We start from the raw sequence: 11,841 nt of genomic DNA, 5'->3' as shown, positions 1-11,841 counted from the left end.
CAACTGACAAAGAATCTCAAAAATGTATAAGCAACTTCTACAGCTCAATTCCAGAAAAATAAACTACCCAATCAAAAAATGGGCCATAGAATTAAATAGACATTTCTCCAAAGAAGACATACAGATGGCTAACAAACATATGAAAAAATGTTCAACATCATTCATTATCAGAGAAATGCAAATCAAAACCACAATGAGGTACCATCTCACGCTGGTCAGAATGGCTGCTATCCCAAAGTCCACAAACAATAGAAGCTGGAGAGGGTGTGGAGAAAAGGGAACCCTCTTACACTGTTGGTGGGAATGCAAACTAGTACAGCCACTATGGAGAACAGTATGGAGATTCCTTAAAAGACTGGAAATAGAACTGCCATACAACCCAGCAATCCCAATGCTGGGCATACACACTGAGGAAACCAGAATTGAAAGAGACACATGTACCCCAATGTTCATTGCAGCACTGTTTATAATAGCCAGCCAGGACATGGAAGCAACCTAGATGTCTATCAGCACATGAATGGATAAGAAAGCTGTGGTACATATACACAATGGAATATTACTCAGCCATTAAAAATAATGCATTTGAATCAGTTTTAATGAGGTGAATGAAACTGGAGCTTATTATACAGAGTGAGTGAAGTGAAGTTGCTCAGTCATGTCCGACTCTTTGCGACCCCATGGACACCAGGCTCCTCCGTCCGTGGGATTTTCTAGGCAAGAGTACGAGAGTGGGTTGCCATTTCCTTCTCCAGGGAGTCTTCCCGACCCAGGGATTGAACCCAGGTCTTCTGTATTGTAGAGAGACGCTTTACCTTCTGAGCCACCAGGGAAGTCCACAGAGTGAAGTAAGCCAGAAAGAAAAACACCAATACAGTATACTAATGCATATACATGGAATTTAGAAAGATGGGTAATGATAACCCTATGTGCGAGACAGTAAACAAGACATAGATGTATACAACAGTCTTTTGGACTCTATGGGAGAAGGTGAGGGTGTTATGATTTGAGAGAATAGCATTGAAACATGTATATTATCATATATGAAACAGATTGCCAGTCCAGGTTCGATGCATGAGACAGGGTGCTCAGCACTTGTGGACTGGGATGACCCAGAGGGATGGGATGAGGATGGAGGTGGGAGGGGGGCTTCAGGATGGGGAACACATGTACACCCGTGGCTGATTCATGTCAATGTATGGCAAAACCGCTACAACATTGTAAAGTAATTAGCCTTCAATTAAAATAAACAAATTAAAAAAATTAAGCAGCATGAATTCAGAAAAAATATTAGATGAAAGTGAAAGTCACTAAGTCATGTCCGACTCTTTGGAACCACATGGACTATTCAGTCCATGGAATTCTCCAGGCCAGAATACTGGAGTGGGTAGCCCTTCCCTTCTCCAGGGGATCTTCCCAATCCAGGGATTGAACCCAGGTCTCCCACAGTGCAGCTGTGCTCTTTACTGTCTGAGCCACCCGGGAAGCCCAAGAATTCTGGAATGGGTAGCCCATCCCTTCTCCAGTGAATCTTCCCAACTTAGGAGTCAAACCAGGGTCTCTTGCATTGCAGGAGGATTCTTAACTATCTGAGCTATCAGGGAAGTCATATCTAATCTAATATTAGACAATCACTTCCAAACTCTTTGATGCATCATGTATGTTAATTTCTGATAGTATTGCATAGATGTTCTTTGTTTTTGTATTAGTAACATCGAAATAACTGGGGACCCACATGACTAACAGTTTCTGACAATTGTCTTCCTTCTGATTTTGAAGGAAGGAATTTCTGAAGGAAATTTCTGAAGGAATTTTCCTTCCTTGCTCTTTCTCCTCCAGCAAGTCACTTTCTTTAGCTGTCGTTTAGTTTCTTTATCTCTAAAATAAGAATAATGAAGCTTAACTCCTAGGAAGGTTAAATAATAACAAGCTACTTTTTCTAGAACACTTGTTGTGAATCCACCTCTCAGGTCACAATGTTAAATGCCCTCCAGGCCAAGTGAGTTATGTGGATATTTGGAGCGGAGTTGGAGGCAGGAGGGCCAATAAGGAAGAGCGGGGATTATGGAAACTGGAGAGAACACTCCCCTCCTGAAAAGAGAACAGCTCTCCTCAGCTTAGTTCACAGCTTTCAAAGTGTGGTCCTCAGGTGGCTTTACCCCTCCCTCATGTGAAGGCCTTCTCGGCTGCTTCAGTGGCGAGGCTCCTTCTAGGATGGCTGCTCTGGCTATAAACAAGCCTGAAGCGGGACTAGACAGTGGTCGTCAGGGCAGCTGGGGGACGGCCGTGGTGAAGGTGAGGGACTTTGCATCCTCTGTTCTCCGCCACCGGCCTCCCTTCAGTTCATCCCGAAGATCTGGCTCTTTTTGGGCGGGTTGCATGGACTCGGGTCCCTCTGGGCTTACAAGCTTTTGCTTCCCCTCCGGACCTTTATCCCTGCAGGCCTGAGGTTACCTGGTCTCCTGTTTATTCTAGTCCTTTGTAGTCACCAACGGGGACATTTGTGAAAAGGAGCCTATGGGCCTGTGAGAGTGACCTGGGCTGATCTTTCCCCAGGCCTTCTGTTTTCAGCTAAGCCCAACATACATTAATAAGCTTATTTTTATGAAATTGATCCATTATTATTGACAGATACTGTTTTAGATATTTTACTTCATTAATATCTATTTATGAAGTAATTGTTGATTCAGTTTTACAAGTGAGGAAACTCAGGTTTCAGTTAACACTGTAGCTGAGCCAGAGTTGACTGCTCCAAAGTATTCTTTTTGTTACTGTACTACTTCTTTTTAATCAGACCTCTGTTATTGGTTCACCTACTCTCTCCTCTTTTGGTAGTACACGTGTTCAACAGCCCCATTAATGTTCAGGAATATGAACTACCCTATGTTTGAAGTTTGAAATTCTGCCATGTTTAAATGCTCTAAAATGGGTTCACCAAAAATTCAGTTGAAATAACCGTAGAATCCACTTTTCTGTATATAGATAGGTCTGGAAGGGAGAACTGACATTAATAACCTTCAAAATCCCCTGTAATCTCAGATAGTGGTAATTCTTATTCCTGGCTACATATTCCTGAGGACTTAAAAAAAATGCATAAATGATTTAATCCCCCAGTTCTGCTTAAGTTGATATCAGTATATTTTTTTGCATTCTGAGAATGCTTTTAATGTGCAACTAGGGTTCAACACCATTGGAGGAGATACCTGAAATTCTTTTAAGATCTTGAGTAATAGGCATCTGTGGTTTTTCATCTAATGTTGGTTTCATATGACAACAAATGATACATTTTTACTTTCAACTATATTATCGGTCAGTATTGGTGGTTATTGGTTTGTCTTTTAAATATTAATAAAGTTATTTTGAAGATACATAGCAAAAAAAAAAAAACCACACACACACACACACACACACACACACACACACACACACAAAGTGTGATCCTTTGAGCAGCACTCTCAGCCCCAGAAACTTGGTAGATGCAGATACTCAGGTCCTACCCATGACCTATCAAATCAAACTTCAGAAATTGGAACTCTCAAATCTGTTTTGGAACTAATGTCTAAAGGATTCTGATGCTCACTCAAGGTTGAGATCCACTGTTCTTGATAAACTGCAGGACTGTGTTGTCAGATTGTTTATTTTTTCTAACAATGCTAGAAATTTATTTTCTATAAACTCCCATGATTAAGTCCTGGAAAACTTTTAAAAACTGTGAAATGTGCTGTGTGGGCTAACAATACTGATATTCTAGCTGGATATGCAATCTTGATTTAAGTTCTTCCTTTTAATGGGCTGCCCTGGTGGCTCAGACAATAAAGAATCCACCTGCAATGTGGGAGATCTGCTTTCGACCCCTGGGCTGAGAAGATCCCCTGGAGAAGGGAATGGCTATTCACTCCGATGTTCTTGCCTAGAGAATCCCATGGACAGAGGAGCCTGGCAAGCTGTAGTACATGGGCTCGAAATGATATGGACATGACTGAGCACCCCCAGCAAGCACTTCCTTTTAATGCTTAAAATAATCCTTAAATAACCGTATTCATGACAGCACTTTTAAGAAAGAAGACTCTGTAGGTCCAAAAATTGTTATATCACATAGTAAGAAAGAGGCCAAGCATGACATGAGGCCAAGCATGCCTCTCAGAGGGCATTATGTCACAGAAATCGAAACATCTTGTGTCTACCCTGGGTGCAGTCTTTCCATTTCAGTCTATCTATCCAGTTAGATAGCATGGAATCTAAAATTCTTAAATTTCAGAGGGAAGAACCAAGAAATAGAAGCAGAGATAATATCTGGAGTCCCATAGTCTTGGATCTTTATCCAGAATACAATTCCTGTGATGTTCCGCCTTCTTATTTCTCTGAAGACGATTGTAGAAGGTTTGTAATTAGAGACCTCAGTCACTCACAAGCTGGAGGAGGGAGGAGAAGGAGGCTGAGCCCATCAGGGGGCTTGTGGTCTGGGGGCTTCTAACCTGGATCAGAGTGAGGAGGACGAGGAAAGGAGGAGATTGGGAGAGAAAGACAGATGACAGAGCAGGGGGGAGAAAAGAGATGTCTCTGTTGTCAGGGGGAGTCTCTGCTGCTCCCTGGTCTCAGGTGGATGGACTGAGGGGAAGAGGGGCAGGGTCAGAAGGCCTCCTGAACTAGAATCCTCATCGTACCCTCTGTTGTTAGTGTGTCCTAAGCAAGTGGCTTCACCTCTCTGAGGCTTGGCTTTCTCCTCGGCACAGCGGGATGAGAATCTCAGATGCTGTAGGATGGACATGAGGCTAAATGAAATCATGCATGTGGACTGTCTGAGGAGAAAGTAAACCCTTCTCTCACAGTGTCTTGTTTGGTGAGTCATGGGCTCCCGGAGCCCTTCTGTCCTGGGGCAACTCGGTATTGAGAGCTCCTGGCCTTCTCCAGGGAAAGGGTATCTGTGCAGGAAGGCAGCCCCCCTCCGTGTCCTCTCAGCTCATCACCCAGCTCTGTGCCTGCTTGACATTTGGCTGGACTTGCTCCTGGGGCTTCTGGTCATTGAGCCCAGTTCCCTTCTCCTCGGGCCTGGAGTGGAGCACAGTGTGTGTGTGTGTGTGTGTGTGTGTGTGTGTGTGTGTGTGTGGTGAGAGAGAGAGATTGGGAAATGCTTGTCTATGTGTGGATGAGTAAAGAGACTTGTGCTACATGATTGTAACTGGGAGTGAATGTACAGGAGTGAAGGGATTGTGGGTGTGTCACCCCTCACGTGTGCACTATAATTTACAGCTTACAATGCAGCAGAGTGCATGTGCGCAGACTCTGAAGTCAGAATCCTGGGTTCAAAAACTCTCTGACCACTCTAGGGCTTTAAGCAAATTATTTGTTCTTACCTCAGGTTTCTCCTCTGTAACGTGAGAAAGTATCAATAGCTTCTCACCCTCTCTTTTAGGATTTTTCTGGACTATTTGAGTTAATGTATGTCAAGTACTTAGGATAACACGTAACCCATAGAAAAGCTAGGTTTTGTCTGCTATAATTACTCCTTATTATTGTTATTATTAACATTGCAAAGGACATTGGCTTCTCAGGGAGAAGGAATATATGCCTGTTGCCTCCACTGCTTCCATGTCAACCACATGATGTGTGCAGCGCGGATCTCATCTGATACCTGAGGACACAGGACTCTGGGAGATTTAAATCCTCAGGAAAAAGGTTAGGAAAACACAGAACTGGTACCCAAGCTGAGGTCCTGTGGCCCCATTGCCACTGAGGGAGAGCAGGAGGAAGGAGGAGGTTGCAGCTGATCTTCCAAGGTCCCCTGAAGTCCACTCTGGCAAACAGCTCTCCTATTTGTGAAACCAGGTGAGGGATGGCATGTGGCCAAGCTGTGGACACCACCTGTGTTCAGCTCCCTGCTTCCCCTCTGCCACCTCCTCTTTACCCCTTTTCTGAAGCATAAACAGGGTTACAGCCCAGGATTATGTCACCTTTCCTGGCTAAGTTCCTACCTGGACCAGTGCCTGGTAAATAGCACACATCCATCCAGTGGAGGAGCTGTGGCAATGGTTGCAGGAAGGTGTCCTGTGTCACACCTGTCATCTGAGGTGGGTGGGTGGGGGGTCAGGGCCTTGAGGTCCAGGTGGGATGACACCTGCATGTGGCTGAAAAGGTGGATGTGCACTAACACACTGCTGATCACTTACCTGTCCGTTGATCAGCTCTCATCCACTCACTGGCCATCCATCATATGCCAGGCATGGCTCTAGGTGTTCAGATGGACATATTCCACCTGTCAGATCACTATCTATGTTTACATGAGACCCACAGGCATTGGCGGGTCTGAGAACTGCTGTTTTTCAACATTTGGCCCCTGCAGAGAGAAGCTGGAGACATGGTTAGGTAGGGAGATCACACAATTAACAGGACTGACCCAGCTCCTCCCCTTGCCCACTCCCCTCCTCATGGCGTGATCCTACCCCTCAACCAGGATATTAAAAGCTCAGTCCATCCCCAGCATCTTCAGGAGCCCTCTTGCAAGGCCACCAAGATGAACCGGCTCTGCCACTCTGCAGCCCTTTTCTTCCTCCTGGTTATCCTGGTGGAGAGCACCCCGGGCACCCAGGTAGGTCCAGCCTCACCTCTCCTCTACACACTGGAGGGAAATGAGGGGAGTCCACAGAAAGGGCTGGGGAGCAGGGGTAGGGTGGGTGCTGGCAGCACCCTCTGGATTTCTCCCTGGAAATTGGCTAGTTTTAACTGCAGGGACATTTCACCACTCTCAACACGGAAAAAAAAATGAAAATTAGAATTAAAAAAAAAAAAGTACCGAGTCAGGGACCACATCCTTGAGCCTCTTCCTGGTCAGTGTCTCTGATCCTCACTGTAGTGTAATAAAAACATCCATATTTCATCCTTGACCGTATTCATGACCCAGCCCTCCTGAACCTCTGGGAATTCACTGTCTTTCATATGTCATGAAAGTCCATCCAAGATATCATCAGAACTGCCTGTGTCTCCAGAAGAAGACAAACAGGCACTTAAAGGTTAAAATTTTCAATACCATCCATGTCAGCAACTCAGGGGAGAGGGGAGTGAATGGAGATTGAGCTCAGTCACCAATGACCACTGATTCAATCAGTATGCCTTTGTATTGAAACCTAAATAAAAATCCATGAACATTGGTGTTTAGAGAGTTTTCAGGGTGATGAACACAAGGAGGCGATGTGAGGGTGCTGGGCTCACTGGGGTATGGAGGCTCCACACACCTCCACTCCGCCTTTGCCCCACCCATTTCCTCCATTTCACTGTCCCCAAGCTTTATCTTTTATAATAACATGCGTACAGTAAGCGAGGTGTTTCCTGAGTTCAGTTGCTGGGGCTATAGAGTCATTGAACATGGAGGTGGAGTCACAGAACCTCTAATTTTGGGCCAGTTGGTCGCAAGTATGAGTTATTCGAGATCACGTGGCTTGCATCTGAACTGAGGACAGTCTTGAGCCCTCAACCTACAGAATCTGCGCTAAGCCCACTGTTACACTACCAGAAGTAAATGGACTGTGGCTGTTTGATAATTGGTTAGTGTTGGTAGAGACATCACGTATTTGGCATCAGGGTAAACTCAGACTCATTCTCACCCGTGATATCAGGGGTTAGATGAGGCTTAAGGACAGGGAAGTAATGAAAGTAAGACATGGGATCCAGAAACTTTACAGGTAAACTGTATTTTCAGAATTTCTGGCAGAATCAGGTACTGTATCAAATGGGTTGTGACTAGACAGTATCTAGTCCTGACCCCACTACCCACGTGCTTGTGTCCTGGGGCAAATCATCTGCAGTTTCCTCATCTGAACATGGGGGTACATGTTCCATGGGTTCTTTGAAAAGATTACCTGTCATTAATATGAAGAGTTTAATCACATTTCATGGCCAATTTTTTCCATTTTCTAGTAAGATGTGTTCATTTAAAAAATGTCTATGTACCTTCCTTGGGCAAGAAAAAATATTTAGGTGTCATATATTGATATTCCTCCATTATTAAAATAAACCAGAAAGACCTGGGACCAAAAGAGTAGAGTTACTGCAGGGTAAGTAAGAAACACAGCCCTTGTGTGGTTGGCTCGTGGGACCAAGGCTGACTCGCATAGTTTCCAGGTTCCCTCTTGACTATTCTTTTATTATCTATATTTGATCTTTGTCTTGGTTCATGGCCCAGGCCTCCTAAACTTCTTGGAATTTATCTTCTTTCATAGGTCATGACAGCACTCAAGAAAGGCAACCAGGAAGCTTTCAAGTTTGGACTGAAACCTCAAACACTCACTTAGATGCTTGAACTTTAACCACTTTCTTGCAGTACCTCTTGGGATAGTGAAGGGCTCTGAGATTGAGATCAGTCAGCCATGGCTGATAATTCAGTCAGTATGGCTATTTATCGAAAACCCCCATAAAAATCTATAAATATTTGGATTCAGAGAGGTTTTGGGGTTAATAATAATATAGTGATCACACGGATCACGTTATTTTATTATCACCTCAGTAGATTGAATATTAGAGATGATTATGTAAATGTGTCTGATCATCAAATAGATATTTTACTAAAAAGAATTCGATCATATCCATTCTATTAAAGACAGTGTATTTGTTGAGAAAATGAAAATGGGAATTAAGTCCCTACAAAGCGTTGTTCTTGGGGTGGGGAAACAGCTGTGAAAAAAATATGGCAAAATAACTTGCCTTCTAGGAGGGAGACAAACAATAGCAGAGGGGAGAAATCCTATGGTAGATTATAAGTTTCTTGAAGGTAGAGAGGGACGTGGAGAAAGGATGCTGTGCTTTTTCTCTCCAGGGTCAGGGAAATCTTCTGTGACAGGAGGCTTTGAGCAGAGGCTGCAGAAGTAATGTGCCTGGTGTGTGTTGGAACAGCAGTCAGGACCAGGATGGATGGAGCTGGGTGGGTAGAGGGGAGGGGAGTGGAAGGGGAGGGGAGTGAAAGGAGCGGGGAGTGGAAGGGGAGGGGAGTGAAAGGCGATGAGGCTGAGAGGCCATGGGGGCAGGTTATGAGGAGACTTATGGGACTTATTAAGATCAGAATTTGACTCTCAGTGAAAGGAGGAGTCACTGAGGGATTGGTCATGGGAGCAATGGGGTAAGACTGAATGGTAACAGGATCCCTGAGGCTGCAGTGCAGAGAGTGCCCTCTAGGGGATGAAGGGCAGACACGGAGGCCCAGGGAGCAGGCTGCTGCAGTGGTCCACATGAGCCTTGATGGAGCGGGATCCATGTTGTTCCCTAGGTGGATCCCAGGTCTCTTGCATAACATGAATGTCTTGCTCTGTTGAGGGGGCTTCATTACTTAGTCATGATGCATTAAATCATTAGCTATTGGTGACTGTTCAACTGATAGTTCTATTACCCTCCCTGAGGTCGTAGAAGAAGAGGGGATGGAGAAGAGAAGACCATGGAGGAGGGTGGGAATGAAAGTTCAAACCCTCCCTCCTGCCAGACAGTCCTTCCTGTGCATTCAGAGTCCATGCTGGGGTTATGAGGGTCTTTCCAAAATCACTGATGTCACATATCAGAAGCCACTTTTATTGTTCTCATCACATCAGAGATACCAAGATTTTTAGCAACTCAGTGTCAGGAAAAGGATGATAAAATAAACACATATGTTTCTTCTTATAATCACAGTATCAGCAGTATCAGTATTCAATTTATACAATGCTCCTGATGTCACCAAAGTGAACACACTGGCATGTTTTCTTCATGACATTTTCCATTACAGCATAATCCCTTCATATTTTTTATTAATGGTGGAAAGTTTTTACTATACACATAAGCACAGAGAATATTAATAGTATTATAAAACCCACATATCCAGACATATATTAATATAATGAATATTAATTATAATATTTAATATAATCAACAATACCATAATATAATTAATATTATTATTAATGCTATAGTATTAGAATGAATATAACTATAAATATAATACTAATAACATAATTAATAATATTATTAATATTAATACAATACTATAAAACCCAGGTATTCAGACCCAGCAATTTGACATATAGGACATACATTTTTTTACATGTGATCTCTTTCTGTTCTTGTAGAGTTATGGTTTTTCTGGTTCATTTGTGTATTTATTTGGGTGTGTTAGGTCTTAGTCATGGCCTGCTGGCTTAGATGGCCTGCAGCATGTGAGATCTTGGTTCCTTGACAAAGGATTGAACCTGGGACTCTTGCATTGGAGGGTGGATTTTTAACCACTGGACCACCAGGGAAGTCCTGTAGAAGCTTTTGAGGCTGCTTCATGAGGAGATACACATTTGTACATGGTTACTGTAGCACGTCATGCCTAGCAACATTCATCATGATGTCCCAGAAAGGAGGTTTACAAATGGGCTTTTCCATATGACAATCCTCCATCACCTTAAATTCTCTATTGCAAAACAAGCAAACAAACAAACCAAAAAACAAACCTGGTGGTTCCCTGGTTGACCTTGTACACTGAGCTGTGATGGCCATCCTCATAACCGACCCATTGCCCCTCCCGTTTCAGCAACTTCTAGACCTGCTTTCTGTCTGGAGGAAACATTCACCAGTCCTTGCAGGGGCTGAAAGATCAGGTGCTTCATCAAGGGTGATACGGAGAGGTTCAAATGCAATGATGGGGATGGACATCTCTAGCGCTCAGTACATGGAGGATGTACAGAGAGCTTAAAGGTCAACAACTCCCTCATAGAAGAGGGATGCAAAACCACCTGTGCTCACACGAAGGGTCCTGGTGGTAAGACAGGTGGCAGCTCAGGGTGGGAGGGGAGGGCTGGGGAAAGAGGTGGAGCTCAGGAGACCACACACCATTCACACCTGCACAGTGTCTTTCCTCCTTGTTGCCTCCCAGGAAAAGAGGCTGCAGTGTTCTGTGAAACTTGTAACCCTGAGCATGTCCTTCAGGGGTCAGCTTGGCAGAAGGTCAACCCTGGATGCCTCTTTATGATCATCTGAGCCTGATTATATGCTCCCCTTTCTCAGATGGCAACACTGATTCAGCCACCCTCCAGGGCAGGTCTGCAGTGCTCCTGGCACCCCCACCCCCACCCGAGGCTTGAAAAACTCATTTCCTTCTCGTTGGCCATTCGGGTCGTGGGGACCACGATTCCACATTTTTTGGAAAATCTTGGATATGTCAAGATGACCGGTATCCACGTCTGGAGCTGGAACTCAGCAAGTTCCTTTATTTTTGCAGAGGACATGCGAAGAGTGGTCCCTGAAACTCTGAAGTCCAAGGAGGATCCCTGCAGGACTGGGCTGTGGCTGCTTCTGAAACAGTTCAGTCTCCTCTCAGTTCTTCTCTCCCCTACCCTCCTCAGCAGAACCTGTCTATTTCCTTTCATCCGTGGGTCTACATGTCTTAAATTCTGTCTCATCCAGCTGTCTCACAGCACCATGAGAGCCAGCCCTCCCTTTATCCCGAGCGCTTAGCGCAGTTCCTGGCACCAAGGAGACAGTTCGTAATTCTTTGAGGAAGGAAGGAATGCTGGATGGAGCACATTCCTCAGGCCCACAGTAACTACAGAGCCTGCCATTTGATGACAGGACTTTTGATTTCACCTGAATCCTCACGGCATCCCCACCGTCATCCCCCTCCCCACCGTCATCCCCCTCCCCACCATCACTGCTCTTCTTGTGGGGGGTCGTGGTGGAATTTCCAGCCTCCAGTTCTCAGCATCAGTCATGAGAGAAGGGTTTGGGATAAAGAAGCCCCTTGACTGCACAATGATGTTACAGTTTTCTGTAGCTTCAAACACTGTGGCTTATAATTCAATAAATGCATATTCAAAATTAAACTGACTGGAGTGGACTCTGTTGTTT

Source organism: Ovis aries, chromosome 13 (assembly GCF_016772045.2).
Source record: "Ovis aries strain OAR_USU_Benz2616 breed Rambouillet chromosome 13, ARS-UI_Ramb_v3.0, whole genome shotgun sequence".
Classification (NCBI taxonomy): domain Eukaryota; kingdom Metazoa; phylum Chordata; class Mammalia; order Artiodactyla; family Bovidae; genus Ovis; species Ovis aries.
This window is presented reverse-complemented; position numbering follows the sequence as displayed.